General features: G+C 45.3%; 1 protein-coding gene across 1 annotated transcript in view; it reads left to right on the top strand.

Annotated features, from left to right (window-relative positions):
- Positions 1-6000, top strand: part of ASTN1 (astrotactin 1) — a 289754-nt gene that overhangs the window by 138364 nt on the left and 145390 nt on the right. The window lies entirely within an intron of this gene.

Here is a 6000-nt window from a genome sequence, read left to right as displayed (position 1 = left end):
CACACACACACATATACACACACGCACATATATATACACACACACATGCACACACACGTCCCCCTACAGATGCATCTTCTTCAGGTGCTGGGGTGGAGGGATATTAGTGGAGGTCAAGTCCAAGAGATCCAGCCCTTACTTCTGTTATAATCTGTGACTGTATTTCTTTGAGGGAGTTCCAGGTAATCGCACCATCTAAAGATCACCTTCTTAGGTCTAAAAGTTGTTTTTACGTGGGCCCGTCACAGAGATTCTAGGCCCCCATATGGAGGAGAAAGTACAACATTTCAAACATCTGATGTCTAAGACTGTGCTTACTTGCTGCTCCTCCCACACTGTCAGGCAAACACCAAACCAAACAGATGGGCTGTGCACCAGGCCCAAAAGCCAGTGTGCTCGGGAGAAAGGAAAAAGGGCTCATCTCAGAGGTGGGGCCTCTCCTTGCAACTGAGCTTGTCTCTGGTCCCCCTGCTGACTTGAGTTAGGAGATTCTGGGATACTCTTAGCTATTAATCTCACTTCTGAGAGAAGCATGAGCTTCAGAGGGCCTTGGAAGCTTCCACTGAGGTTTTAAAGAACAGAAAGCACTTTTTGTTACATGTGGAAAGAAGGGATTGGGGTTTTAGACTTGGATGGGTTTTAGAGGTAAGCTGCCTCCTTACTTTAGACCAATGCTCGAGTTCCCTGAGAAGTTGCATGACTTGCCCAAAGTCCCACAGCTACCTATGGCAGAGTCTGTGTTCTATCCATCGTAAACCAGAGCAGAGGTGGGATTATAAAAGGTTTCTTAATTTCTCCAGACATGTCAGAACCAACATATTTGTTGTTCAAAACTCAGCAACCACCATTACTGAGCATCGCGCCTCCCAGCCAGGAGCGGAGGAAGCTGCTTGTCCACAGCAGAGCTCCCATCTCCTCTTCAGTCCCTCCCAGATGTCTCATTTCCTATCTTGGCTGAAAATGACGTTGGGAAGCCCAGCCCCTTGTTAGTGGCTTCCCAGTGACTGTGATGATTAATGAAGTTCCAACTGGAAAGCCATGGAGGGAGAATACAAATAAGGACCCAAAGCCCACAACAGAACCAAGGTGCAACATCTTCATTTGGGGTAGCAGCTGAGAAATGATGTTGTAGAGATTTTTATTTTCATTAATGCTGGAATTGGAAACCCTCCCCCTTCCCGCCCTCCTTCTTTCCACACATGGGATGATGTGGTCATCCCACACGCTCATCAGTAAGAAACTTTATCGCCTCCCACACTCCATCCTAGAGCCTTTCTCCAAAGAGCTGAGTGTGGGAATTGGCTGCAAGTCAAGTCGACATTATTTTTGCAATCCTCCAGCTAACTCGCTTGGAAATGTCATAGTGTTGGGACATGTGCTTTCCCAGCCTTGCTGAGGGGTCTGCTCATATGGATATGTGGAACTGTGCAAGTGCACGTGTATACTTTTTCACACACACACAAACGCACAAATATAGACGCTCAGTCACTGCAAAGGAGCAACCTCTGAGGCCTAGAGCTTTTCACAGGCATCCTTCCAAAGCGTTCCATAGTTAAGCATGTGTTTACTCGTCACCTGCACAGCGTCCGGAATACCAAGTGTGGGCAGAATAATGGGTCCCCAAAGATGTTCATGTCCTAATCCCCACAACCTGTAAATGTGTTACGTTGCATAGCACAGATGAATTAAAGTTGCAGGTGGAATTAAGGTTGCTAAACAGCTGCCTTTAAAATAAGGAGAATAGCCTAGATTATCCAGGTGGGCCCAATGTAATTGCAAGTGTCCTTAAAAGTGGAAGAGGGAGGAAACCAGAGTGCTGTTATATGAGAAGGACTCAACCAGCCATTACTGGCTTTGACAGTGGAGGAAGGGGGAATGAGCCAAGCAACGTGGGCGACCTCTAGAAGCTGGACAAGGCAAGGAGATGGAGTCTCCCCTCAAGCTTCCAGAAAGGAACATGGCCCTATAGACGCCTTGATTTTAGCCCAGTGAGACTCATGTCAGACTTCTGACCTACAGAACTGTAAGATCATAAATTTATGTTGTTTAAACCACTAAGTTTGTGGTAATTTTTATGGCAGCTATAGAAAAGTAACACACCAGGGGAGGAGAAAAAGGACAGTGAGAGAACAAGCAGTGTTATGTGACTCTTTATATAAATTTATATAGGATTTATAAAGGGTGGCTACACAGACCTCCTGCAGATGTGTCAGGGATCTATGGACGAACTGGAGCTGGAGGAAACACTGATTTCTTTTCCATTCCAGCCTTCCTTTTACGTTCTAGCAACATGCTACTCAGGAGGGCTGTAAGGTACCTAAAGCTCCTAGCCCGATGCCCGGAGGCCCTTTGCCAACTGCACAGTGACACTGTCCCCAGATCCTCCCAGGTTTGTAACCTTAGGTGTATCTCCAGTCAAGTTGGGCTAAAAGCAAACCACTAAGCTTGTATGGGTTAATACTCTGGCAGGATCCAGCCAGAGGTTGACTTTTCCTATCCTTTCTAAAGGTGTTTGTTGTGGTTGTGTGTTTGTTTGATTGTTTGTTTTTTGATGGACAAAAACATGGTTTTTGTGACTTCTCTCTTTACCCCATTCCTGGCCTTTGTTCTGCCACATGGACAGCTGAGGAGGCTTCACGCAGCTGCTTAATTTCACAGCCCCTATTAGTCCTGGCCACAGACCCTCACTGCCCTTTTCAAGATATGTAGCTGTTATGGGTCTGCAAGGAGCATGGGCTTCCAAGCTAAATCAAGTTTTAGTCACCATTCAAGATGTTCCCTGAAATTCCTTCTGTCCCAGATCTTTCCGTACATTAGTCCCAACCATGTGGAAATGTGTAAAACCTGGGGAGGGGCAGTGGAGCAGATTTTCAGACTTGATCTAGCCCTCTTCCCCTGCCCTTCTCTGAACCACTGCCTCCCTCTCTCTAGCCTTCCTTGTTTTCTTGAACCCAATTAGCAGGGCAGCACAGATCCCATTTTGTTCTAGCCACCTGGATTGCCCACTCACTCCAAACTCCCTTTTGTGGCTTATTAAAGCCCCTTCCTTCTGGATGTCCTTTTGGTATATTTCCATCTGTCTGCCCTCCCGGAGCCATGTGTGGCTGTTTGACTCTGGGCCTGCCTCTTGCCTTATGTCTCCACAGGGGAGGAGACCAGGCATTCGGATATTGCCCAAGTCCAGATGTCTTACAAAGATTTCGCTTTTTAGATGAAGCACACCCAATTCCATTTAATAAAAGCCACAACTACCTGAATGATAGAGATGACTCAGGGCTTTTGGTCTTGATCTGTAGTTACCTCATGAAGAACTTGTGGTGAGCCCAGTCATGTCTGAGGAGCCTTGGCTTCAAGGTCTTTCTTTAACCCTTTGATGAGATTTGTGCCTCAGTCCTTCATCTGAAGGATGGGAAATGACCCAAGGCACTGTCCATCATACAAGGTACCTCAAGGCATCTGCCCTCAGGGTACCAAGCACAAATCAAAGTATAGGCATCTCCAGGCGCTGCATAGATCTCCTCTCGGTGGGCTTCTACTCTGTAGCAGTGTGGTTGCCTGGGAGTGCCTCCTGCAAGGCACACTGCATCCCAGTTGGGCGCTTCACCGTGGCCATGACACGTCTCTCCATTGGATTCCTATGAACACTGCCACAGAGTCAGCACGTCATGTGTTCCCCACCATCTGTCACAGCAGATGCAGAGACTGTAACACTTCTAGCTTAGGAGGGCATCCAACACCCTTGTGGGGTCTTTAAAATTCACAGCTAACAGTCGGAGCTTGTGCTTGCACGAAACCCCTCTTAAAGTCAAGATTTAGCAGTTGGTTGCCATGGCAACTTTCCTCATCAAGTCTGAACTCTCAATGTAGATGGCCAGACTGGTTTTGAGGAGAAATACAGAAGAGGGAACTTTGGTGGTTTCCGGAAATGAGGATTATTTGAGAGGCAAATTTTGGATATCCTTAAACTCTAGCCTGATGTGTTTGAAAATTTCTCTGTTGCTCTGACTTTGGGCTGCGTATGACATTATATGGAGAAAAGCTTTATCTGTCATCAGCAGTGTGTCCCCACATAGTAATGAATGATGGAAACCTCATAAGGAGATAATGACTATGAAGGCAATTTGAGAAAGGTAAATGTGCTCCACAAATGGTAGGTAACGCCGTCATTAGGAAAATCAGGCTCTGCTTGAACTCTGAGTTGCTACTGAATTTATTTTTACATGTTTTGTGGTAACTAGATATTAAATGTGGAAGAAGGACTCTCCTTTTTGTCAATCCTTAATTCTAGGCAAGGCAGCCAGCCAAGACCATTCCAAGAGTCAGAGTGATGGGTTTGACAACCTCTCAAGGTTACTTCCTGTTTTTTAATATCATACCCATGCCTGATGTCCACAAGGACAGTTGGGAGAGGATCTCCTTAAAGGAGAAGCATGTCTGGCCTCTGACCCATTGATTGGCTTAGATATCTGCATCTTGAGGGGAGGTGGTGGTGGTACTTGCCTTCTTTATCGTTAACTTCTATCAGAGAAGCAGCCTTCATCTGAAAGACTTATCATCCACGACCTAATTTCAATCCTTGTTCTCCAATGTTCAACTCATAGCTCCCTGACTATTCCTAGACACAGCTCAGCACCACTGAAGCCAGTAAATTTGAGCCTATTGCGAATTTAACCCATATGGAAGCCTGGATTTGCCATATGAGAGACCAAGTTCTGATCTAACCCTCTCTGTGGATCCCCACAAAGAAGCTACTCATTGTCACTCCACTCCTCAGCACCTTGAGCTGAGCAGGTGTTGGGGAAGAAGATGAGTGTTATCTGGGAGTGAGGCCCTGATGGGCAGTAGCTTATAGGTCAATCTTGAAAGGAATGGTTGAATTTGGATCTTAACAAAAGAACTCCTTTCTCGGAGCCTACCCAATTCCTTCCCTCCTAACTGTGAGGCCCCTTCACTTCATTTTTATTGGTTTTTATATTTGAAAGAGAAAACAGTACTCAAAGGTATTATTCTATCTATATCCTTTTGAAGTGGCTCTTCCTAAGGAGACAAAGAAACTGTCTGCCCCTTGCCTCCTTAGTGCAGGGCACCTTTGTTATTTACAAATTCCCGGAAGTCACACCCTGTGCTTTCTCTGCCTGCAAATTAAATTACCAGCCGGTGAAATAGTTAACACTAGTGCTTCAGTGAACTGCCTCAGAGTGTAGGGCTGCCGAGCATTGCCTAAGGAATTATTCACATAAGGAAGCAGTAGCAATTTTCTTCAACATCAGTACTAAGTAGAGCAATGATTCTTAATCTTTTGGGGGTCTCGGATTTGCTTGTGAATCAGATGGATGTTATGGCACCCTGCCACAGAAAGATGCGCATACGCACATACGTGTACAGTTTTGCAGACAATTCCGGGGGGCTGTGGACCTCTTGTTCTACTAATGGAGTAACGAATGATCATGAAGCATAGTAATGTGCTAAACAAATAGAGAATTATAGATGATCTTTCTGTTCACCAGCTCCAAGATAATTAGCCATTTTCACTTAACAATGAAAACCCAGAGTTCCTATAAAACCGTGATAGGTATAAGTGGCTTCCTCTAATTACAGTAGTTATTCGGTGGGCTAGCAGCATGCCATGGTGGAGGAAAAAGGTCTGAAGTCAGACAGACATAGGTTCAGATATTAACTCTGTCATTTACAAGCTGTCTCTAGATCCCTTAATTTTTCCGAGCCTCAGTTTCCCCCATCAGCATAGCATAGCTATTGATACCTACTTTTCAACTTTCTTGGAAATATTTGATGAAGTAACTCACTTATGTGGTCTTTCAGCATGTATTGATCAACTAATAGGTGTAAACTGGGCGCTGAGGAAATAAAGATTCAGAAGTCCCTTTGCTCAAAGAGTTCTTGGTCTTTGTGTTTACAGAGCACATGTAACAGGTGCTTTGTGAATGTTGGACCCTCCATGAGTGGAAATTATCATGTAGTGGAAAATGGAGAGATTGGTGG

This window comes from Equus quagga, chromosome 13 (genome assembly GCF_021613505.1).
Source record: "Equus quagga isolate Etosha38 chromosome 13, UCLA_HA_Equagga_1.0, whole genome shotgun sequence".
Classification (NCBI taxonomy): domain Eukaryota; kingdom Metazoa; phylum Chordata; class Mammalia; order Perissodactyla; family Equidae; genus Equus; species Equus quagga.
This window is presented reverse-complemented; position numbering and strand designations above follow the sequence as displayed.